Below are 27,262 nucleotides of genomic sequence, written 5' to 3'. Positions count from 1 at the left end.
CACAGCATACACTGTAATAAGAAAAATACAGTGATCTCTCTTGTATACCGAATTAGAGCGCATCAGATATACGTTCTGCAACTAACTGTGTACTGGAAGTCAAAAGCATTGTCTCTAAGTATAGTTCTCTCATCGACGGATAAAAGGGAGCCATATTTTCTCCGACTGTCGTAGCATATTTCTGTCTTTTCGCAAATCACTCACACTTTTACACCAGTTCATTTCTGTGATCGTTTCTACAGAAACTAAGTTTAGAACAATTTTCTAATTGATTTGGTTTGGACGTTCAGAGACAGAGCTGTTTTTGTTATCTTCGTTGATCTAAGTATTTATTTTCAGAGTTCCATCGATCTTTAATGCGAATGTAACGTGTAGAACCACTCAGATTGCTACTGTAATAAATACATGGAAATGGCCATGATGTTTACTGTCTAATGTTTACTGTCTAAATCATATAAAGGCAAGAGCTCAGATAGTTGCTCAGGTAACACTAGTAATAACAGCGACACAGACGAATTACAAGTCCTAAATTCCAATTTACGTATAAAGCAGCCTATCAATAAGTGGTAGATACGTTGAATTCAATAGATGCAATAAACCTTCATTATTTCTGATGGCAGATGACTGCAAAAGGTCCACTGTAAAGTCGTCATAAAATATATTTCGTTATGTGGAAGTATCAGTGGTTTGTGAGTACAACTGTATCAATGATATGCTCTGAAGACATTACAGGAAATAGCTATGTATAGTGATGTGTGCATTCTCGATAGCTATATCAATCAATCACAAAACATCTTCTTCTTCTTTTGCTTGTGCCTTAGTCCCGCAGTTTTCGCAGTTTCGGCAGTGTTACAATCGACTTTGGCACGGTTAATTTATAGGTGTATCCGGATGGCCTTCCTGCCGCCACTCCATACCCCCTGGGACAGAAACTGTGTTCTCCAGCTGTCTGCGTCTAGCGTAAGACATGAAACAGTGTGATAGTATTCCACATGTCTGCGAGTCGTGTGACTGAGGCGGAATGTGGGAACCAGCCTGGTATTCACCTAGGGAGATGTGGAAAATCTCCTAAAAACCACATCCAAGCTGGCCGGCATACCGACCCACATCATTAATCCGCCGGGCAGATTCGATTCTGTGCCGGCACGCCTACCCGAGCCTAGGAAGCAGAGTATTAACGCTCTCGGCTAACCTGGTAGGTAAATCACAAAACATCTAACGTTTGTTAAATAATACTCACTCCCACTAGGATAGATCCCCAGTTACAAATCCGTTTGGTGGGATGAGTTCATGTTCTCTCTTACTTCCTAATCAGTACTGACCCAGAGGACAATTATAGCGAGAGCAGGCGTTGCCTGCAAGGGAAACAGCTACTGCGGAAATTAGATTTTTTACCACAGACGTAAGTTGCAGCATAGCCGACGCCAGACATTAATGTAACAAACGAACCACTGCATTTTGAACTGTAAATTCCAGAAATTCTGATGACGTTCTTGTAAAAATTAAGAGTGAAACTGGCCAATAAAACAAATGCATGCTACTTGTGGCTTTATAAAAAAACACATGCAGCATAATGTTGGTGAGTATAATTCCACTGAAGAAATTCCCTCGTACATCACCAAAATAGGTTCACAAATGTTTGTTGATGTAGCGTATTGTACATAGGTGTGCAAACATTAGGGACTAAAGAAACTTTAGTATTTATTTATATATTTATTTATTTATTTTTCCGTGGGACCAAATGAAGGAGAAGTCTCCATGGTCATGGAACGAGTCAATACATGAAATTATAACACGATAGGAGAAACAGATAAAATTAAATACAAGAAACGTATTCAGGCGACAATTCGTAAGTTTAAATAAAGAAAGTCAACCATGTAACACTGGAATTTGCTTAACTTTTCAGCTCTTCCAGGAGCTCCTAGACAGAATAGAAGGAGTGAGCCATGAGGAAACTCTTCAGTTTAGACTTAAAAGCGTTTGGGCTACTGCTAAGATTTTTGAGTTCTTGTGGTAGCTTATTGAAAATGGATGCAGCAGAATAGTTCACTCCTTTCTGCACAAGAGTCAAGGAAGTGCATTCCACATGCAGATTTGATTTCTGCCTAGTATTAACTGAGTGAAATCTGCTAACTTTTGGGAATAAGCTAATATTGCTACCAACAAACGACATTAAAGAAAATGTATACTGTGAGGGCAATGTCAGAATTCCCAGACTATTGAATAGGGGTCGACAAGAGGTTCTTGAACTTACACCACATACAGCTCGAACAGCCCATTTTTGAGCCAAAAATACTCTTTTTGAATCAGAAGAATTACCCCAAAAAATAATTCCATATGACATAAGCGTATGAAAATATGTGAAGTAGATTGCTTTTGGTGTTGAACCGTCACTTATTTCAGATGCTGTTCTAATGGTAAATAAAGCAGCATTTAGTTTCTGAACAAGATCCTGAACACGGTCTTTCCACAACAGCTTACTATCTATCCGAACGTCTAGGAACTTGAACTGTTCCGTCTCGCTTATAATATGCCCATTCTGTCTGATCAAAATATCGGTTCTTGTTGAATTGTTAGTCAGAAACTGTAAAAACTGGGTCTTAATGTGATTTAGCATCAAATTATTTTCCACAAGCCACAAACATATTTCATGAAATAGATTATTTGATAGTGTTTCAATATTACACACAAGATCCTTCACTACCAAGCTGGTATCATCAGCAAACAGAAATATTTTTGAATCACCTGTAATACTAGAAGGCATATCATTTATATAAATAAGAAACAGCAGCAGCCCCAGCACCGACCCTTGGGGAACGCCCCACTTTACAGTGCCCCATTGGGACTGAACATCACTACCACTCTCAATATTCCAGAAAACTACCTTCTGCTTTCTGTTCTTAAAGTAAGAGGCGAACCAATTGTAAGCTACTCCCCTTACTCCATAATGGTCCAACTTCTACAGTAATATTATGTGTAACTGCAAACTAGCACGACGGAAGTTGAACCATACATAGAAAGAACGTTATTTGCTGTACATGATTTTCAGCAGTATTCAGAAGTACGTCAAATATTTCACTAACCTATTTTAATTCTCACATGTAGGCAAATCATTTCACAAAACAATTGCCAGTTTTTTGTTTTGGATCTGTTTTATTCCAGTGCATTTTATTGGTGGTTGAATGTCATACAAATGTGGGTTCTTATGTGGCAAACAGTTAGGATTTGATGACATAAAGTTCTTTGCACTCAATTTACGTGGCTATCAGCAGCAGTTAATGTGATATTTCAGTTATTGTCATTCAAATTACTAATTATTTTTCATTAATTACCGTGATCTCTTTCAAACAACTATATCTCTTCTTTTTTTTAAGTTAGACCTCACATTGGCATATTTTGCACCCAATTTGTCCACTTCCCACTCTTCGTTTTTCTATGAAAATTCGAATAAAAATCAATTGTGGCATTTCTTGAGAATCTTGTTTCTCTAACGCTCTAACATTAGACCAAAGAGTACGGAGAAAAGAAAAGAAAACTTAGAAAAAAGGTCAAATGTTTGGTGGAATTCTTTGTCTGGTGTAATATAAAACATATTACAGAATCATTTGACGCCCATTTGATAGATAATCGAAATAATATGTAACTTTCGATCACTGAAGCAAACATTTGGTTGAAATTGATTTGCTAAATCAAATATTAGAAATTGAACTCATTAACAAAGAACTTTAGCAGCTGGAACACTCATATATTTGCCGCGAAGAGCTGTGTAAGGAGTTGTGGTAGGGCGGTCTCTTTACCCAGCAGCGAAGGTGACAACTGCTGGGTGATCGTTAGTGCATGTGCACATGCAGTATTACGTCTCCCCAACACATGGTTGGTGGAATTTAAGTCGGGGGAAGGGGCAGGCCAGTCCATTTGCTGAAAATCCGCTCGTTCCAACTGCTCCACCAACTGCATAGTTCGATTTGATCGCAAAAAAAAAAAAAAAAAAAAATGGTTCAAATGACTCTGAGCACTATGGGACTCGACATCTGAGGTCATCAGTCCCCAGACTTAGAACTACTGGAAGCTAACTAACCTAAGGACATCACACACATTCATGCCCGAGGCAGTATTCGAACCTGCGACCGTAGCAGCCGCGTGGTTCCGGACTGAAGTGCCTAGAAATACTCGCCCACACCGGCCGGCGATGTGATCGCAAAAAATCGTTATTCATAACAATGATGTCAGGAGTGAGTGCACCCATGAAAAGACGCACATGAAGCAGGAGTCCAGTATCACGATTATATTGTTTTCTGAGTGGAAGTAAAGTTGTAAGAATGGGTCATTAGTCTTGCTTTGATAGCGAAGTCGCTGGAGCGCTTATCCACATGAAAGGCCAGGTTCCTGGGTCTCAGTCCTAATCTGGTACACAGATTTAATTTGCCTGGATGTTTTAAATAACTAGGTCTCTGTAAAACTAGATCTCACGCTAGTCAATTCGGTGCCCATTTTGTCTATTTCCCAATATCTGTTTGGCTACGAAAATTCAACAAATGTTTTGTCTGAATCACTAATAAAGTTTTTCTTACTTCCCTTGATTACTCTGAAACAAATATACAAAACTATACCTCACTCTGGGCAATTTCATACCCAAATTGGGCATATCGCACATTTAGTTTGGCTATGAAATTCGGATATGAATCCACTGTTTAATTTATTGGGAGTTTTTGTTTTCGCTCCACTCAAACTCTTGAACAATAAATAAAAGCCGGCCGCGGTGGCCGAGCGGTTCTAGGCCCTTCAGTCCGGAACCGCGCGACTGCTACGGTCGCAGGTTCAAATCCTGCCTCGGGCATGGATGTGTGTGATGTCCATAGGTTAGTCAGGTTTAAGTAGTTCTAAGTTCTAGGGGACTGATGACTTCAGATATTAAGTCCCATAGTGCTCAGAGCCATTTTTGAAAAAATAAAAGAAACGAAACCGAAACGCAGTTAAAACAGTTGCGGTAAATATGTACAGCAGTGAGAGAACACAAAGTTCCAATTATTACTTTGACCGTCTTCAACATTGTAGGAATACTAGTAAAATTTTGATATCCACCTGTTCCATCAGATTTGCTGCAATTGGTGTTCACTACAGATTACGAAAAGGCCAACATGCAACAATCCTCTGCAATGAAATACGTACTCTACGGAAAAGGTGAATCTAGACACTTTCTCTACACAGTGTAATAACGACCAACTCCTTAAAATGACTGCCTCTTCATTCAAAGAAACAGATTTCATGTGACTGATAGCTTGTGTATCCTGCTCTAGTTAACTGCTGTCCCAATGTCGTGTGCAGAGACGCTCATAAACGTTCCATAAATAGCCTTGGGAGATGGTGTCTCATGCTGTTTCCACTTTTGTCCCTTATCTGCCAGGTATGTTGCCTACTACGCAGGGGAGATCAAAGGTCGTCCCCACACATGTTCCTTGTGTATGTATGTGTATGCGTGGTTGTATGTTTGTTTGTGTGTGTGTGTGTGTGTGTGTGTGTGTGTGTGTTTGCGTGTGTGTGTGTGTTGTGCGTGTGTGGTGCAGATTGGGGTGAAAGGAGAAGCGTACGCAAAGCAACGTGGTTGCTTGAAAAAGAAGATGAAAACCAGACAGTGCAAAGTGAAAAACACGGAATTGTCTCGACAGGAGAAGACACTTTCTCCGCTGCAGGAATACAATGCAATGGTTTGGACGAACATATGCGTAAATCTCCAGTTACTCGGTGTTCCCTGGAAAACTGGTGCTTGCCACACTCCTGGCCGATGTCGCACCTTTAAAATACTGTAGGTACCACAGTAGATGCAACTCCCATCTTCAATCATTAGTTCACGCCATTTTCCTTTCGGTTCCAACTTCAGCTCGAACGTCTGAAAGGATATCCATAGTGGTCATGTGAGAGAGGGGGTTTAGCTAGTGTCAAATTACCACTTAACTCAATGCACAGCAGCCATTTCGTAATGGTGGTAACAGATCCCTGGAGAAAGAATGACAGTAATTTCGTTCATTTGTTAGGGCGGTACAGATCTGAATCTGTATCCTGCAGTCACATGGACCCAGAAACCACGATTATCTGCTCCTCCAGTGCACCAACACCTCGTTGGCTCAACCCCACAATCTTTACTATGTTCACCCCCTCCTGTAAGATGCTCGAAACTAGCAGGCCTAATAAAACTATAATGTGCTCACGGTTTGCATACTCAGTTCAAGTTCCTTTTGCTGCTATTGGTACATCATGGGAATACGTCTATACAGATATACTGTGCATGGAGTATACACAACGCCTACGTCTATTGATTTATTCCACAAGCAATTGTAGTATGAGTAGTTGAGGGTTCATCATACTAATATTACACATTTTTTTCATATTTAGTCGTTTATTGCCAGTGTACGAACCCTAATTTCTCGAATGTTAGTCTCAGATCACTAAACAAGATATGCGATCGCGACACCATAAACGCTGCTTCTCTAAATGTACTCACCGGTGTTTCACGAAAATTGCAACTGTTTTCTTCCAAGATTTCTAATTTTAGTTCCCCCACGATTGCTGATATATTTTCGTATGCAAAAATAATTGAAAAGCCACGATCGCTTCAATCGTTTATTAGATGGCCGGTTTCCGCACTCTGAATGTCCCATCATCAGATCTGATGATGGCACCTTCAGAATGCTGAAACCGGTCATCTAATAAACGACTGAAGCGACTGTGGCTTTTCAATTATTTTAAAAACAGAGTAATCGCCCCACGACACACCATGTGTTCACTGCAAAATTTTCGTATGCATTACATCGATCTGTTTACTGTCTACTAAATACATACGAGAATTAGTTAGAGAAATTGATGGCTTTTCCAATAGAGCACTAAAAGCTTGTTCGCAACAGATCAGTAGGGTTCTCTGCCATATACATAATACCTCACTGAAACAGGGTATTTTTCCTGATAGGCTGAAATATGTGATCGTTAAACCATTGCAAAAGAAGGGAAATCGGTTGGATACCGACAGTTACCGTCCAGTCCCACTTCTCACAGCTTTACCCAAAATTCTAGAAAATGTAATGTATTCAAAAGTAGCTTTATATACCTATAAAACTAAAAGACTAACAACATGTCAGTTTGGTTTTCAGAATGGATTTTCAACAGAAAACTGCTACATTTGCTTTCACTGATCAAATACTAGTTGTTTTAAACAACCTAACGTCACCTATTGGGATCTTTTGCGATCTGAAATGCTTTTGATGGTGTGTATCACAGAATTCTACATAACCTGAAGTATTGTGGTACGAATGGGAGTGCATAGATTGTTTAATTCACATTGAACTGGAAGTGTACAGTGCAGAAGTTTAAAATAGTTCACTCAATGTGGATATCAGTAAATTCTTCAAAAGATGGAGTTATCAAGTATGGGGTCGATAACGATATGTTTACATAATGTGTATACATAAACATACAGTTATAAATGTCCCCGTTCGTCGTCTGATCAGTCGGAAGTTGCATTGCATAGGAGAGTAAATGCCTATTCAAAATATAATTATTTTGGATAGCTCAACATGAATTTCCTAAGGGACCGTAGTTTATCATGCATTTACCAGTAGAATATGGCGCGGAGAAAGTATTTCGCCGCATGCAACTTCCGTCCGAACTCGACGAAAGAATTCGTGACTGTGAACTCTCTATTTGGCAGAAACATAAAGAAAATTAAATAACTTCATGAAGGAGTGAGACATAGATTCTATATTAAATAAATAGTCCATACACCAGTTCCATTTAAGTCTGAATTTATGGCAATTAATAGACGAACTTACACTGCAATGAAGGATTTAACATGGATGCCGTTTTGACTGGCACTTCTCTTAATGAAAACAATTCCTTCGACGTTTTCACATACACGTCGCACAATAAATCTACTGCTAGGCACTTTTAGTATTACACATTCACTTTTCACAAAAACAATATTATTTTTAACGATAGTAATACGGCGGCAAGACATGCGTGTCCGACACAAGAGACAAGAGAAGAATGAGTAAGTGTTCATCGAGAGTATCTCGTACCTCCAAAAAAAAAAAAAAAAAAAAAGTGTAAAAGTGTTCTTCTTCTGTCCGTTTTTTCGCGCCGCGGTTTTCAAAGTCAATAACTCACTCATCTCTGACGGCGCTTCGACAATAAACAAGTTACGTCACAGGTCGTTCACCTTTTACATTCTCGCAACATTATTTGCTAACTGTAGCTGTTGCCGAGCGACTGCTCGATTAGTGAATGATTTAAAATGATAAGACAATCACATAATGTTACAGGTCCCACAGGGTTCAGTATTGGGTCCCTTATTGTTCTTAATAGAAATTGACGAAATAAATCACAGTACCAAGAAGAAGTTATACCACAGAAAAAAATCTTGGTAGGCGTGTTTCTCCATCTGAAGGATGATATCTGTTCAAATTTCACACCAGTTAAGACTGGGGCTAGTATCGCAACTATGAGGATGCAAATCAGTTTTACTCAAGTACATGCTCCAATGGTCGTGATTGTTTGTTAGCTTTTGGATTGGATATGATTAGTTGATATTGATTAAGATGCCTTTAAGGAGACAAAGGCGCCATTATTAACATCTCACTGAATTTGAACGAGGTCGTGAAATAGAACTGTGAGAAGCTGGATGTGCCTTCTGCTACGTTAAAGAAAGGCTTGGCAGGAATGTAGCTACTGTACGTAACAGCTGGCAGCGGTCGTCAACAGAATGTGCGGTCACAAGAAGACTAGGCTCTGGAAGGCCATGTACCACTACCTAGAGGTTCGGCACTGGGCTGTGGCGCATCGTATTGCACTTGGAACACCAATTTGAGTAGAAATTGCAACCACAATGGCAAAACGGGCCGTTACGTATTTATTACATCACGTACAGTTCCGAGGCAGATGTCCTGTAGCGCTGTTGCGTCCATTGCATAGACCCCAAACGGCTGCCATTGGTGACAACAGTGGTGTCAAACGAGAGCCGATTGGAGGGAAGGGTGGAAGTCTGTTTTCTGATGAAAGTTGTTTCTACAGCGGTGCCTATGCTGGCCGTGTGTTGGTTAGTGGGAGGTCAGTTGAGGGCCAGCAACCAACATGTCTGTATGCTAGACACACTGTTCCTACAGCTGGAGTTATGGCCTGGGGTGAGATTTCGTATGACTGCAGGCGCATTCTCGTGATTATCATCCTCAATTTGACTGGAAATTTGTACATCAGTCTGGTGATTCGACTTGTTCTGCTGTCGTTCATGAAAAGCATTCCAGGGGCTTTTTCCAACAGGATAACTCTCGCTCATATACCACTGTTTTAGCTTAACATCCTCTGTAGACTGTACACATGTTTTCTTGGCCACTTCGATCACCAGACTTTTCTCCAATCAAGCACATGTGGGACAACTCCGAACGACAGCTCCAACCTCATCCACAAACAGAATTAACCGTCCCTGTATTGCCTGACAAGTGCAACAGACAGGCAACTCCATCCCACAAACTGATATTTGCCAGCCATGCAACACAATGCATGCCTACATTCAACGTTCTGGCGGTTACATCGATTATTAATGTACCAGTGTTTCTTAGTAGCAATGTGTTACCTCGCGATTACATTAATCTGTGATCTTGCAATGATAATCACTTGAATATGTTACCTAGACAAATACACTGAAGCGCCAAAGAAACCGATATAGGTATGCGAATTCAAATACAGAGATATGTAAACAGGCAGAATACGGCAATGAAGTCGGCAACGCCTATGTACGATAACAAGTTTCTGGCGCAGTTGTTAGATCGGTTACTGCTGCTACAATGACAGATTATCAAGATTTAAGTGAGTTTGAACGTGTTGTTACAGTAGGCGCACAAGTGATGGGACACAGCATCTCCAAGGTAGCGATGCAATGGGGATTTTTCTGTACGATCATTTCACGAGTGTACTGTGAATATCTGTAATCAGGTAAAACATCAAATCTCCGACATCGCTGCGGCCGAAGAAACATCCTGCAAGAACGACACCACCGCCGACTGAAGAGACTCGTTCAACGTGACAGAAGTGCAGCCCTTCCGCAAATTGGTGCAGATTTCAGTGCTGGGTGGTCAACAAGATTCAGGTGGAAACGATTCAAAGAAACGTCATCGATGTGGGCTTTCGGAGTCGAAGGTCCACTCGCGTACCCTTGATTATTGCAGGACACAAAGCTTTACGCCTTGCCTGGGCCCGTCAACACCACCGTCATTGGACTGTTGGTAAATGAAAACATGATGCCTGATCCGACGAGTTTCGTTTCTAATTGTACCGAGCGGATGGACGTGTACGGGTATGAATACCTCATAAATCCATGGATACTGCATGTCAGCAGGGGACTGTTCTAGGTGGGGGAGTCTCTGTGGTGCGTGTGCATTTGGAGTGATAATGGACGTCTGATACGTCTAGATCCTATTCTGATAGGTGACACGTACGTAAGCATCGTGTCTGATCACTTGAATCCATTCATGTCCATTGTACATTACGACGGACTTGAGCAATTCCAACCGACCTCTGTGGCCGAGTGGTTCTAGGTGCTTCAGTCCGAAACCGCTCTGCTGCTACGGTCGCGGGTTCGAATCCTGCCTCGGGCATGGATGTGTGTGTTGTTGTTAGGTTAGTTAGGTTTAAGTAGCTCTAAGTCTAGGAGAGTGATGACCTCAGATGTTAAATCCCATAGTGCTTAGAGCCATTTGAACCATTTTTGAGCTACTCCAGCAGGACAATGTGACACCCCACACGTCTAGAATTTAAGAACCTTTAACATTGCAGCGCGTCAGCAGCCGTTGGTTAATATATTAAAAAACTAGAAACCCGCCTCGACTGCGAAAAATCACCTAGTGTTTACCTAGATTTCGGCGTAGATAACTACACCTTCTTCAGAACAATAAAACCCACAAGTGCCTAAAACGACCTTTGTCAATTATTAAAAGAACGCCATGGCTATACATTTATAAACGAAAAAAGGGAAAATGTACAAACAGTACATATGTACAAAGTCTAAACCGTTACTTAACTTAATGGTGTAACCTCCACCTCATACCGGCTTATGTTCGATGGGCCACGACCCGCCATACACTGCAGCTACAAATGGTCAAAGTGAGCGACCATTTGTAGCAGCAGTGTATGGCGGGTCGTGGCCCATCGAACATAAGCCGGTGTGATGTGGAGGTTACACCATTAAGTTAAGTAACGGTTTAAACTTTGTACATATGTACTGTTTGTGTTTCCCTTTTTTCGTTTATAAATGTATAGCCATGGTGTTCTTTTAATAATTGACAAAGGTCGTTTAGGCACTTGTGGGTTTTATTGTTCTGAAGAAGGTGTAGTTATCTACGCCGAAACCTAGGTAAACACTAGGTGATTTTTCGCAGCCGAGGCGGGTTTCTAGTTTTTTAACGTCTAGAATTGCTACATATCGGCTCTAGGAACACTCTTCTGAGTTTAAACACTTCCGCTGGCCACCAAACTTCCCAGACATGAGTATTATTGAGCATATGTGGGAGTCTTGTAACGTGCTGTTCAGAAGACCTCCCCCCCCCCCCCCCCACCTCCCTCTCCACCGTACTCGTACGGAGGTATGGACAGTCCTGCAGGATTCATGGTGTGATTCCCTTCAGCACTACTACAGACATTAGTCGAGTCCCTGCCACGTCGTGTTGTTGGACTTCTGAGTGCTCGCGGGGACCCTACTGGATACTAGGCAGGTGCACCAGATTCTTTGGCTCTTCAGTGTATATTCCCGAAATTTAGGAATTCTATATTAATTATTTTTTGGTGCTGTGATTTTTTTCCGTCATTGTATGTTAATGACGTGCCCTTTATATTCACAGAGATGAAAAGCTAGATCTTTTCGCTTATGATACAAGTATAGTAATCACACAGAGCAAATTAGCCAAGGAAAATGTAAATACTGTGTTTAAAAAAATTATTATATGTTTTTTGATAAACATATCAGTAAATTAGCATACTATGTCCATTTTCGTTCATTGTTTTCGTGTGGCATTATATTTTCGGATGATTCACCATTAAGGAAAAAAAGTATTCATTGCGCAAAGAAGTGTAATCAGAATAACAGCTGGAGCGCATAGGAGATCATCTTTGCAGACATTTGTTTAAGAAACTATGAACATTCACAGTAGTCTCAGAATTTATAATTATACTTCCATTCAAGAAACTTTTTCTTAATAAATCATCCTCATTCAAAAGGAACAGCTGGGTGCATAGCCACAACTCTAGGAGAAAGGCTGATCTTCATTATTCTAAATTAAATGTAACTTTGGCACCAAAAGGGGTGTATTATGCTGCAACGTAAGTATTTGGTCATTTATCGTATAGCATCAGAGACGGACAGATCGCCAACCAGCATTGGAAAACGAATCAAAAGTATTTCTGGATGACAACTACCTCTGCTCAAACGATGAATTTTCAGATATAAATCATTAATCATTTAAATAATTAAAAAAGTTGAATTATGACACATATTGGAATTTCTGTTAAACTGACACGCTTCATATCAAGATGTTCACCAGTAATCTCGTATTCAGGTTCTATTGGAATCTTTCTATTCGGAATTTTAGCCAAGACTTACTGTAGGTACTTAAGACTTCCCAACGGCGGAACGTCGTTGTACGTAACAATATCATCAGTGCACAAAATGACTTAACACTTCCAAAAATTCATACGGAAGACTGTATAACTTACTCGCTCCAAATTTTATTCTGTTAAAAGGTATCTCTGGGATTCCTTTTTTTTTTTTTTTTTTCAAGTTACAGGTACACGATGTCTCCTCCTCGCGTCACATGGTAAGTGTCGAGAGGAAAAGCGGTTGTGTCTGGCTATTACGGTGGCCATCTGCCACTACTCGTCATTATCAGCGTCTGCGTGGCCGAACCATCGTTCAGGTAGATGTGTGTTTAGGTGTTTCCTTTCAGACTATTGTGAGTGAGGAGGAGCACCGTCTTGCTTCAACGTGAAGTAGTTTGAGTTTTTCTGAATTTGAGGCAGAAGCCACAAACAAGAAATGTAGCAAATTCGTGTCACTGCTTTCTCCATGAAGAAGATTGAGCCGTAAATCTTCCTCGACAGTGTGCAGAATACATTAATTTTTTGTGAATCTCGTTCCTATTCGAAGGAGAAATGAGTTTTATTTTGCCAAGAAACGAACAATTTTGCCCATCAATTCAGCATTATTGTGAAACATTCCGTCATCACTAAAAATCAATATTTTTGACTTGTCGTTATTGGTATCAGTGGCAAAATCTCGATGCAACGTTATCTCCTAGAGTGAATACTTTGACTAACTGCAGTTTATACGGTTTTATACGCAATCACTTCTGTAGAACATTGGAAATGGGTGTTTGGGGATCTGAGGCTCACCATTTGTGTCCTGTGGCCTTCACTGGAATGCTGCTAGAAAGCGACTAACATTTTGCTCCGACACAGAAGGCCGACCACGACTTTTACAGTGGTAAACATAGTCCACGGCAAACTGTCTTCTATCTAGCATAACTGGAGACGGTCTCTCCCGGTGAAAGAGTGTGCAAAGTGCTCGTTGAACGGTAGTCACTAGCTCCCTTTTTGCTAACTGAATGGCAGATAAATGTGCCTTTAGCTCTTCGGCTGCTAGGCTTTTCTGCGGGTGGCAACCTGCAACAAAATAGTGTCGTCTATACAGAAAAAACTTACTGTGATAGTCAATTAAACGGTTAGCATTTGAAGTAAATAAATTGTTCGGTTTCGTTTCCATGAATTTTTTAAAGTTTAACGTCCTTTTGTGATCAGACTACATATTGATAACATTAAAATTCTTATTACGCAGATGTGGGACGATTCCGACTTCCTTTGATTGGAACATTCACCAACTAGTATAACCTACTAGGCTTTATTAGTCTGATATTCTTCGATATAATCACTTACTTGAGAAAGCATTTCCTATACTGGTATCTTGAGTAGTATTTGACAATGTGATGTCATGTCGAACACCATCCGGAAATATGGAAAGTCGGAATTTACCTACACACATGTATCTGTTGCTATCAAGAAGTTTGACGCAACTGGTTTTGTTCTAAATCCTTACTGATTCTTGGAGAACGCAAAGATGTTAACAAATGTAAATAAATTAATCATTAAACTTCAAGTTGCGATGTAGAATGTTATCCCCATTGCGGTTCAGATCATAAAACAGTTTAATGTTTACCTTGATTAGAAATCCGAAATCCATGCAAGCGACGAAGCCGCAGAGCGTGACTTCCTCTAAGGGCTGAGGAGGATCCACGCACAGTTTGAGGATGCTGCAGACCACTGGGAATGCGATGGAGCCCAAGGTGACAGAGGCGAGCACGCTGGAAACGCTCAGTAGGGCCCCATCTTCAGGTCGCCAGAGACCCATTAGCCGCCTCAGTGTCGCACCAGGGCCCAGAGGCGAAGCAGCGCTGTCTGACAGCCGTAGTCCCTCCTGAGACGCAGATAGCTCAAACTGCGTTATCGTAGTTAATGTACAGCAGCGGTTGGTCCTGCCAGACATCTGCGACAACGTTTCGTACTGTCATACGAAGTAAATTTCAGAACAGAATTCTTACTACTTAAATGTTATAAGTATCTAAAGAGATCGCATCAGATACAAAATTAGTTACCGCAGCATACATATCACTAATGCAGAGTAACACCTTCTCTATGCTTGATAGTGACCTCTTTTCGGAGCGGAAGAATGCATACGATTATCTGCAGGTACGTCCTATCTAGCTGCACCCAGTCAATGATTATTATATTCTGTGATTCTTTGCGCGGATGTTGCTTGTTACTTTTCACCCGCTTTTCCAAAAATCTGAGACATTTTGTATTGAATGGGTTGATTCAGCGAGCCGGTCAAGATCCGATAAAGTGGGTGAGTGTTCGACAAACCAAGAACTTATGAGTCCAGCCCTGTGAACACGGCTGTTGCCGTTTAGAGCAACGGGAATGTCTACAGCATACCTATAACGACGATGCTGATGAAGGGGCAACACAAGGTCACCGAGAAGGTCGCGAATGGTTCATGGCCATGGAAGCTTGAATGAGTGAGCTCAACTCAGGATACAGAAAACACTACTAGCCAGAACTATACACTACACAACCTGCCGATAAAACGCATTATTTGGCCGCCGGCGCAGCCGACATCTTGTGTCGTTCGAAAAGAGGCAGAAACACGAGTGCTACACTCCTCCGGCCAGCTACTATAGAGCTTCTGTGTTGTCATTCGCAGTGAAGATAGTCCTATTGCAAGGCAACCGACTCCTAATGTCCATTGTTCTCAATTCCCTTCACAATGTCCACTCGGAAATTCCTGCAGGGTTTGAAACAGATTGTGATTCACTAAGGGTGACACTCATCTCTGTTCATTATAGGCTACTTTTATGACTACTAACCATAAGGCATGACTGCTGCCTGAGGTGTAATATTCCTCGTAGACACGTAGGACGGTCAGCATTGGTACAGCAGCTAATTGGGCAACTACACTCACTGTGTGTTCACGGGCACGTCGGAGCACGATAGCTCGTTTCTCTCATTCTGTAATCTTTCCTCGTCGATCCGTCTTACCGCGCTGGTTCTGTACAACTTATTAACACGTACAGATCATTCCTCTGCCATGAGTTAAGCCAGCTTCCGAGGATCACGCGTCAGAAAGGTATGCGTTCTACGCTACCTACAGCGCCTCAACGCGACGAGGGTATCTTGTGAGGGCTGCAGGACGCATGCCTTCCGCCGTTAGAAAAATAGGATCCTTCAAAATCTACCTGGGGCACACGACTGGAGCCTTCCGCGGTCAGGGAAGGAAGCAGACACTAACATACGTACTTTTAGTCGAAACTGTAAGACATTTTTCAGTCGTAGGTGATATAGAAAAACGACGCTTCAGCATCTATGTCTGCTTCATACTCCGCAAGTCAGCTACCGGTGTGTGGCGGAGGGTACTTCTGTTACCAGTAACTGATCTCCCCTTTCAATGTTCCACTCACGAATGGAGCATGGAAGCAACGATTGTCGGTAAGCCTCTATATTGGCTCCAATTTCCGGAATTTTCTCGTCGTGGTCATTTCACGAGAAGTTGTGCGACTCTTCCCGGAAAGTGTTCTCTCATCAGTTAAAATCTCCGTAATGGACAACGGCTGTCTTGTAACAACTGGCACCAGATTTAATTATCTCTGTAATATTCTTACCCTGATTAAAGCATCCCGTGGCGAAACGCACCGCTTTCCGTTGGATCTTCTCCAGGTTTTCTATCAGTATTGTCTGATAAGGACCCCCGTTGATGAACAGTTCTCACGAATCGAACAAGGACCTTATAAGCACCTTTCTTCGTGGATTAGCTACATTTCCTTAAGATTCTTCCCTTGAATCTCAGTTTGACATTTACTTTAATTACTATTTCTTTTATACGGACATTCCACTTACGGTCGCACTGTATTGTTACTCCTAGATACTTTGCAGTAGACATTGTTTCCATTAGTCGTCATTAATGGGGTAGTTCCACAGTAAGGGATTTCTTTCCTGCGTGCGCGAATTTGTTACATCTAAGTTCAGGGTCATCTGCCACAGCCTGCTCCATTCATCAGTCCTCCGTATTTCATCCTGCAAGTGGATACTGTCGTCTGCCGTTGCTGCTGCCTTACAGACAACCGCTCCAACTAGGAACAGCTTTAATGAGCTCCCGACTATTTTTATTCTATCATTTACATACGCTGTGAATAGAAACGGTCTTATCACACTTCCTTCAGGTATTCCGAATATTCTCTTTACATATGTGGATTTTGTTCCGTTAAGGGTGCCGTGTTGAGTTCTGTCCTCAAGAAAGTCTTGAATCCAGTAGGAAATCTGATCCAATACACAATAGGCTGGTAGTGTTTCAGCAACCAGCAGTGCAGGACGGTGTAAAATGCCTTCCTGAAGTCAAGCAACACGTCATCGACTAGAGCGTCGTTGTCTACAGCGCTTGTCTTGCATGTCGAGATCAAAAGAAAGTTAGTCTCTGCTGTTTAAATATAAGATGGTGGTTTCGGCGCTTTTAGTGGTATAGCACCACAAGATGGCGAACTTTCTCATATCCCAAAAGTATTTACAGATTTACATAATTTTAATTCTTTTTATTGCTAAATTCATTGTCATACTAGCCTACAACATATGCCACTGTTAAAATTGGCAATACTTCTTACTCTAGTTTGTACTTCCAGGTTTTACTTTATGGGTAATAAATTACACATATTGCATTTTTGTAATTTTCCCATATTTGAAATATCCCACCTTTTGTTTCATGAATTTCAAATCCGAGACCTTTTCTTCCTTTTATTTCTTGAGCAACTGATTGCAGTTTTGGTCTCGAAGTGAAACTGTATCAGTACCTCAAGAAGTTCAAATGGCTCTGAGCACTATGGGACTTAACAGCTGAGGTCATCAGTCCCCTAGAATTTTGAACTACTTAAGCCTAACTAACCTAAGGACATCACACACGTCCATGCCCGAGGCAGGATTCGAACCTGCGACCGTAGGGGTCGCGCGGTTCCAGACTGAAGCGCCTAGAACCGCTATATATGGTCTGCAGGCGTAGAACTGACTGTTTTACTTGCTGAGGAAACTTTTCACATGCATTGGCGATCCGCCATCTGCTAAAACTTAGTTCTGCCCATATGTAAGAAAAAATAGTACGCTTTCGTCTACGTAAGTGTCCATTAAGTAGCCGCAGTAGTTTTCCTCACACAGGCGTCGCTGGCACTCAGTCCCAAAAAGAAAAAGAAAGTCAACAATCATATCAGGATCCAACGTTGGCAAACCAAATACGTAATACAGACATTCCTTATTACATTTCTGGAGCAGTACTCATGTGCAAGTCCTAACGTTTGTATCTTTCGCCACCAGCTCTGCGTCAAATGAAATTTGCAACTCTGGATACTTACGTTAGTTATCTCTTAACGTCCAGCTTTCATAATACTTTCTTCAAATTCAGTAAACATTGCTGACGGTGGTAATTCAGATCTAGATTATAACATTTATCAACAAATGTTGAAAACACGTACTTATCATTAAACGAAGGAAAAATCATGGAATATAATGTCCATTAAAAAGCTCATTGACCGTAAACAGCTGAAATTAAATACTTAGTGCACTATTTGAAAATTCTGTCAATACATATTGTGTCATGCTGACTAAGTATTTTCAGATTTTCAGCTTCATAGAATCTTACAACTTTCTTGCCAGCGTCACTATGCAACAACAAATCTAGCCCGTCTGTCGTATTAATACTTTATATTTTCAGAACAACATGACTCTCCTGAATAGATGTACGTAATTTAGATAAATCGATTCACGAAAGCTGTCGTAATCTTTAATGGTTCTCTCTTCCATGTGCCCTCGTTTCAGTTGAATATATGTTTGTTTCGGTGGTCTCTCACATATACCTTCTGTACCATTCCTCTTCAGATCACAGACTAAACTCTGACCCTGAATTTTATAAACAGGCATTCCAGCATGGTTCTGGTCGTCTTGACTGGCGAGCAGGCCGATGTCTTCAACGGAGGCAATTTTAATAATTTTATTGGAGGGTTTAGTCCTGCGCAACTATTACGGGTGTGAATGACGTTTTGCCCGTGAACTCACTGATCTATGAGATAGCACAACGCCGTGATCAGTTTCCGAGTAAAATAATTTTGTTTGTTTCCTCATGCCAGACACTATTTAGTAAAAGCACACAGTGAGAAAAAGTGTGTTATAATGTCAGTCACGGTGGGCGCGACCAGACTGTATCAAACAGGGAGTACAGTTAACATATCATTAAAAAAAGAACTACACACTGATTAAATTAACTCAGCAAGTGTTGCCTGGACTGTAGTCAAGGAGAGGCCAAATTTAAAACCACTTTCACTAGAGGCTTGTTTGGACGAAATCTTTCTGTAATTCTTACTGGATAAATGTTTAAAACATCTTGAATTGTGTTACTGTAATTTCATCAGTTTCTTAGGTAATAAGTTCTGCTGGAGAAACAATAGCCCACGGAGGCAGTTAACATGGGAAATCGTAAGGCGTAGTGAACACAACGTCAATGTGTTTGAAGCCTTAGCAATGTATGGATTATAAGAAACGGTTATCGCTGTAACGAACATATAAATAACTTCCAATTAAGACAATTATGAGAAGGAACAGGAAACTGATTTTAATTCACTTTCGTTCATCATCTCAATTTTTTATAAGTGTGATTCAAATTTCCGTCTCTAACATTGACGAGAAGTTGACATCAACAAAGAAACTACTAGGCGCTCCGTCTCAAAGAAAATTTGGCTTATTGAGAACCATTCACATGATTTCCAGTGTGTCTGCAAACACTTCATCCTGGGTAATACAAGGCGTGCAGTAAAAAGTGCAGTGGTGTTGAGTTGAGCTATCCGGAAGGCCATTCTCGGAAACTAGCTTGCCCTATCATCTAGTAGCCGAACACTTTATTTAAATGTCAGCTGCATGACCGAGTAGAACGAGGCAGAGTAGTCACCCGTTGGCAAAATATCCTTGAATATTTGTGGGCAGAAGTATATTACAGTACAATGGGAAAATCCATTTGTAACAACTGTAAATAATTCTGTACGGGTAATAAGCTGCCCTATTGAAGTGTAACGTAAGATTCATGTCCAGACAGACACCGATTAATAATACACTCCTGGAAATGGAAAAAAGAACACATTGACACCGGTGTGTCAGACCCACCATACTTGCTCCGGACACTGCGAGAGGGCTGTACAAGCAATGATCACACGCACGGCACAGCGGACACACCAGGAACCGCGGTGTTGGCCGTCGAATGGCGCTAGCTGCGCAGCATTTGTGCACCGCCGCCGTCAGTGTCAGCCAGTTTGCCGTGGCATACAGAGCTCCATCGCAGTCTTTAACACTGGTAGCATGCCGCGACAGCGTGGACGTGAACCGTATGTGCAGTTGACGGACTTTGAGCGAGGGCGTATAGTGGGCATGCGGGAGGCTGGGTGGACGTACCGCCGAATTGCTCAACACGTGGGGCGTGAGGTCTCCACAGTACATCGATGTTATCGCCAGTGGTCGGCGGAAGGTGCACGTGCCCGTCGACCTGGGACCGGACCGCAGCGACGCACGGATGCACGCCAAGACCGTAGGATCCTACGCAGTGTCGTAGGGGACCGCACCGCCACTTCCCAGCAAATTAGGGACACTGTTGCTCCTGGGGTATCGGCGAGGACCATTCGCAACCGTCTCCATGAAGCTGGGCTACGGTCCCGCACACCGTTAGGCCGTCTTCCGCTCACGCCCCAACATCGTGCAGCCCGCCTCCAGTGGTGTCGCGACAGGCGTGAATGGAGGGACGAATGGAGACGTGTCGTCTTCAGCGATGAGAGTCGCTTCTGCCTTGGTGCCAATGATGGTCGTATGCGTGTTTGGCGCCGTGCAGGTGAGCGCCACAATCAGGACTGCATACGACCGAGGCACACAGGGCCAACACCCGGCATCATGGTGTGGGGAGCGATCTCCTACACTGGCCGTACACCACTGGTGATCGTCGAGGGGACACTGAATAGTGCACGGTACATCCAAACCATCATCGAACCCATCGTTCTACCATTCCTATACCGGCAAGGGAACTTGCTGTTCCAACAGGACAATGCACGTCCGCATGTATCCCGTGCCACCCAACGTGCTCTAGAAGGTGTAAGTCAACTACCCTGGCCAGCAAGATCTCCGGATCTGTCCCCCATTGAGCATGTTTGGGACTGGATGAAGCGTCGTCTCACGCGGTCTGCACGTCCAGCACGAACGCTGGTCCAACTGAGGCGCCAGGTGGAAATGGCATGGCAAGCCGTTCCACAGGACTACATCCAGCATCTCTACGATCGTCTCCATGGGAGAATAGCAGCCTGCATTGCTGCGAAAGGTGGATATACACTGTACTAGTGCCGACATTGTGCATGCTCTGTTGCCTGTGTCTATGTGCCTGTGGTTCTGTCAGTGTGATCATGTGATGTATCTGACCCCAGAAATGTGTCAATAAAGTTTCCCCTTCCTGGGACAATGAATTCACGGTGTTCTTATTTCAATTTCCAGGAGTGTAATTTTTTCACCCTTGGAGACTTCAAACTTTACGTTGCTACCCCTCGATGCCGCCTCTGACTTTTTAAATGCCCTCATTTCGTTGCGAGAGATAGTTCAGAAGTTTCTGTAAGTGTGACATATGCAGCTGGGATCACTCATTGATGATTAAATCCAGTACTGTTGTTAAATTGTGGGAACGTTAATTGCTACTTTTCATCGACTGTTACAAAAACTCGCAGACACTTTCTGTGACATTTGTTAATTAATTCACCCAGTCATCGTCGGAATAGGGTACCTGTAAGTTTGTCAGACCAGGGACGGATGCGTGCAGCCATGCGAATAACTCAGTTTGCTGTCATTTTGGGAGACATGGCTGCCGACAGCATAGTCACAATCAAGATTGGGATGAAATGACAGTCGTTGGTCACGAAATATGGTAAAATAGATAACTTTGCTTATTGCTTCGGTGAACTGAATGAGTGGGCCAGAAAACATCACAGAACCACCTCTAGTCTTAGCCACATCCTCCACACACCGAGGGTTAACCGACTCTCTGGGCCTTCGGTGCACTCGATTTCTCAAATCATTAGGAACTAGACAGAATCACGACCCCTCCCCACACAGAATGCCTTCATTAGGCTTTTGTCAGGGGCTATATGTTTGGTCCATTTTGAGTCCATCTTAATGCTCCGCTGTGAGAAGCGAAGTTTAATGAAGTACCAGACTCCATATATACCTTTGCGCACGGTTCTCTTCACAAAGTTCACTCGTAAACTGGTTGAGATGAATCTACATTCACGGAAAGCAGCCATTCCGATCACTTTTCAACCCAATAGCCATCAATAAGGAGTGAACTCGCGTTTGATCCCTATCGGTTAAGGTCGTTTAACGACTACTGTTCATTGGACATATTACATGGCTGCAAGTGGTATATCGTTCCTTATAGCCGCGTTGTACTGTCCACACCTATCCCTCAACAAGACGAGCAAGTTCTATCCTAGTGTGCTATTGGGCACGTCCAAACATTATCTCTTTCTGCAGATCTCTCACATTTCCATGTTGACTCATCTTACTAAAATGAGTCCGCACAGTAGACTGTCACAGACAGACTACTTTAGTGCCTTAACCTGCGTCATCAGTGGAGGGTCAGATGACCACTTGGTATTACGAGGGGCGTTCAACAAGTGAAGTAACACTGTCTTCTCGGCCAAATTCGGTTTAAAAGTGTGGAATTTGTTGTGGGGCATTGAGGAATACTCCTGCTTCAGTCACCATAGTTTCATAAAGTTCCGATAGGTGGCTGGGCCGTACATAGTCTTCAAAGTGGCAACGGAGCTGCGTTCCAAAAAGAGGGCTGTCAGTTGGTTTCTTTTGGTGGAAACCCTAAGCATTATAGACCTTCATAGGCGCTTGCAGAATGTGTACGGAGACCTGCCAGTGTACAGAAACACGGCGAGTCGTTGGGTGAGGCGTCTGTCATCATTGCAACAACGTTGCGCAAACCAGTCTCATTTCCTGTGTGCCGCCTGGCAGCACACGGCTGTGACTCCTGCAATGTTTGAACGTGTGGACACTCTCATTCGAGGTGATTGACGGATCACAATGAAACATCTCACTGCTCAACTAGACGTCTCTGCCGGTAGTGAAGACACACTTGTCCATCAAAGGCGGCTATGATCTGTTTGATAGTGAGGTTAATAATGCGGCATAACGTTCGCTCGGGCGTCGTCCGTTAGAATGGTACCTTGTGAGCGCACAGGTCATCGCAGAGAGATGGCGTAAGGCCATGTCACTGAACGGAGATTATGTTGAAAAATAGGGTTTTATAGCCAAGTGAGTGGGGTATAATATGACGTACTGGAATCCCGAATGAAACCAACCTGCTTTCATAAAAAATATGTGTCGCATTACTTGCTGAAAGTCCCTCGTAGTTTTACAGCATCTATTGCAATTCAAATGGGTGACTAATATTTTGCCCTGGGAGCTCACAGTTGCTGGTGTCCATGTTCTTCGATGCAATGGAAATTGACGTAAGTCGACTGGTAAACTCAGTACGGCACCACAGCTCTGCTAGCAGGTAATATTAATATCTGTCTATGCTTTATAGTAGCCAGAAGGCCTATCCAGACGTTGAGCAAGGAACGTTAACCAATTAACATCTCCGATAATTTCAAACAAGGTGTGGACATTGTCCATCACTGTACGTCAACTTTTTCTGCACAGCCGCTGTATTCGTGTATTCATGTTAAATTATTTCTTAATCTTCTTTAATTTTAATAGAACTAACGGTTCTCTATTGACATAGATAGGCAATTTGCCATACTGCTATTTCGTTCACAAGAGCGGAAAAGATTTGTGACTAGAATATAATTTCCAACATTGGTTCCTATGAGTCTTTTGGGCCCCTGCAGCTTGTCATGTACAATGAAAGGAACGGGGCGCTATAATGCAACCAACGTCACCCATCCCTCCCCCCCCCCCCTCCCGCCAACTGTTATTTCCCTTCCATCCTAGTCCGCTGTGGGTCACCGTGCGATAAACGTGACCTGAAAATAATGCCGTTTTGCTCTCTCCCACGTAAACGGAAATCTGAAGTGTTCAAGTTCACTTTGTGAAGCTGTGAACCATTTCTTCCGTTTTTCACAGTACCTGTATCAGCAAAATCCGCAGTCTGTTGATAGTCATATATTTGGTGCACGTTGGACACTACATTCTCTCGTATCCGTGGCACGGCATCTCACAGCTTTATCAGTAACGTCAGTGCTGTCTACGTCCTTCTTTGTGTACATATACATGGGCACTGTAGCGCTATGCGCCCCCATCGCAACAAAAAAAATGGTTCAAATGGCTCTGAGCACTATGGGACTCAACATCTTAGGTCATAAGTCCCCTAGAACTTAGAACTACTTAAACCTAACTAACCTAAGGACATCACACACACCCATGCCCGAGGCAGGATTCGAACCTGCGACCGTAGCAGTCCCGCGGTTCCGGACTGCAGCGCCAGAACCGCTAGACCACCGCGGCCGGCAATCCCATCGCAACAAGTGTTACAAAATGCAACTACTACAGCACATCACAACAGCAATTCAGTTGCTCAGAACCACATTGGTGGGAACGTTCAAAGCGGTCCGGTTACCGGACAATATTTCTTACATTCGTCACCTATTGACGTGACATCATCTTGCCGTAACTGTGCAACAGTCAATCATTGCCCAATCGTTTATAAAAAAACTTTTTCAGTTTTACACTCTCAGCCTTGTTCTGACATTTTAAAATGTTATTACTGCTCTCTAAATGTTTTTGGATGTTGATGACAAACTGTTTTTATCATTTGTGGATATCAATGATATGCTGTCCTCACAACACAGCACGCAAAGTGCTACACAGTCAACACATTTGATATCATAGCAAAACTATTATGAACTATAAAATTAGTTTAAATGGTCACCTGCTGCAGTAGCTGTTATACCAAGTATATTTTTCGGCCTAAGGACACTATCGTTATAGAAAGTACATCTCCTAAAAAGTTTCGCTTGATTGTAAAGTTATTCACTTTGACAATTCTTAAATATTTTAATACTTAACACTTTCATGACATTTCAATTACTATAGAGTTACAAACTATAATTTATCACGCTTATAACGATCTGAGACCCTATAAATCAGTGAAAATTGAAACTAAACACTATCTCTGACTTCTTTAAAGGCCGTGCTCCATGTGCAACAGATATCGCGTGACTGGTACAGTAAATTTTCAGAGGTCCTCGAAAGCTTTCTGGCGAAGAGGGCGGTTGGCGACCGTCAGTCATCTGTATTTATTTTACTCATTACGCGTCTAAATGAGGACGGAATTAACTTGCGATAACACTTGTGAAATATCATTAAGTAATTAAACTCTATTATGGGAGAAACCCGCAACGGAATTTTGAGTGGTGTGATGTAAAATGTAGTACAAGACGGAAAATCACCTGTCGTGTGTGTGTGTTTATTTTTTGTGTGGCTTTTGTTGTGGTTTGCTGCTGCTGTTGTTGTGATTTACGGCCCGAGGACTGATTTTTCACAGCTCTCCACGGTGGTCTATCCTGTGCTAGTTTCTTAATCTCTACGTATCTACTGCAGTATACACCCACTTGAAGCTGCGTTCTGTGTCAGCCTTTGGTCTCCTTCAACAGTTTTTCTTCCCGAACTGCCCATCATTACGAAATGAACAATGCTTTGTTGTCTCTGCTTGTGTCCTGTCAACCAAAGAGTTCTGTTAGTCTAGTTGAGCCATATAGTTCTTTTCTCTCCTGTACAGTTCAGTACCCTTTCGTTAATTACACGATCCACTCATCTACTCATCTAATCTTCAGCATTATTCTATAGCACGGCAATTCAGAATCTTTTATTCTCTTCTGATATGTGGTATCTATGGTCGACATTTCTACATCTGCATCAATACTTCACAATCAACCGGGTGGTGTGTGTCGGAGGGTACTTCTGGTACCACTACCTATTCCCGGCCTTTGCTGTTACATCCACGAATGGCGTGTGGGCGGAAAACTGTAGGTAAGGCTCTGTATTAGCTCTAATTTCTCGAATTTTCTAATTGTTGTCACTTCGCGAGATGTATGTGGGGCGAAGTAAAACGTTGTCCAACTCTTTCCGGGAAGTAGTCTCTCCAAATTTCAACGGTAAATCGCTCTGTCATGCCTCTTTTGTAGCGTCTACCACTCGAGTTTGATGAACATACGAATATCTCTGTAACGCCCTCGAACCGAGTAAAAGATCCCGTAACGAACCGCTCCACTTTTCGTTGTATTTTCTGTGTCTCTTCTGTCAGTACTGCTTGATAACTGTCCCAGACTGATGAATAGTACTCAAGAAACGGTCGAACCAGCGCTTTTTAATCTACTTCTTTAATGGATGAAGTACGTTTCTTTAAGGTTTTTTTATGTATCGCAGTCTGGCATCTGGTTTTCCTACTGTTTCTTTTTTTTATGGTCATTCCACCTAGGTTTCTCTGGATAGGCTACTCCTAGTTATTTTGTGCTCGTTAGTGTTTCAAACAGCTTGTCAAAAGAGTGCAGTTGTAAAGTAACAGATTTATTTTCCTATGTTTACACAATATGTTACATTTGTTTCCATTCAGAGTCAACTGTCAGTTCCTGCACCATTCATTAATCAACTGTTGGTCGTTTTGCAAATCGTTGCTGTTTTATGGGGTAGCTACCGCCTTATAGACAACCGAATCATCTGTGAACAGTCTTAAAGAGCTTCCGGCGCATTCTTCTATATTATTTTCATTCGGTGTAAACAGTAACATCTTCAATGAAGAGCGCCGTTTTGAGTTCTATTTGCAAGGAAGTCTGGAATCCAGTCTCAAATCTGGTCACATACACGATAAGCTCATTTCTTTCACTAAAATGTATTGCGGGACACTGTCAAATGCCTCCCTGAATTTAACAAAAACAGCATCTACCGCAGCGCCGGTATTGCAGTGCTGTGGTTCTCATACAGGAACACAGCGAGCTGAGTTTCGGAAGATCTCTGTTTGTGGAATCCATATTGATTTTTATAGAAAAGATTTTTTTTTTGTTGCGAAATAGCAAAACTGATGTACTAGATTTAGTTTCTCGTTTTCTACGCCAAATCCTTGATTTAATTTGAGAACATTCCGTTGCCCTTGTTTTACTTTTGTCGATATTCAACGTATAGCGCCTTTTAAAGGTACTATCTATTTCGTTCAACTGATCCTGTAGGCCCTTTGCCGTTTCTGAACGAATTATCGACATACCAAAGAAATTTTATTTCTTCTCCCTGAACTTTAATTCCCTTTGGTTTCTTTTACTGCGTGCTCAGTGTACAGTTTGAGTAATATTGGGGTTACGTCATAAACCTGACCCGCTCCCCACACAGCTAATTCTTTTATTTCAAGCTCTTCATGTCCCTGTCGGAGCAGTCTGGTTTCTATATACATAGCAGATAAACTTTCCCTCTTTGTTAAGAAGGAGCCAGTATTGTAAAAACCAGTCTCTGGATCTAGAAATCTACGCAGATTTTAGAAATATTAATAATAGTTATTTGTAAAGAATCTGAATGGCTAAACGGACTTGCTTTTGAAATCCAAACAAATACCAAAACATAATGTATCTGC

Source organism: Schistocerca cancellata, chromosome 1 (genome assembly GCF_023864275.1).
Source record: "Schistocerca cancellata isolate TAMUIC-IGC-003103 chromosome 1, iqSchCanc2.1, whole genome shotgun sequence".
Classification (NCBI taxonomy): domain Eukaryota; kingdom Metazoa; phylum Arthropoda; class Insecta; order Orthoptera; family Acrididae; genus Schistocerca; species Schistocerca cancellata.
The sequence above is the reverse complement of the archived record's forward strand: the minus strand, read 5'-3'. Positions refer to the sequence as shown.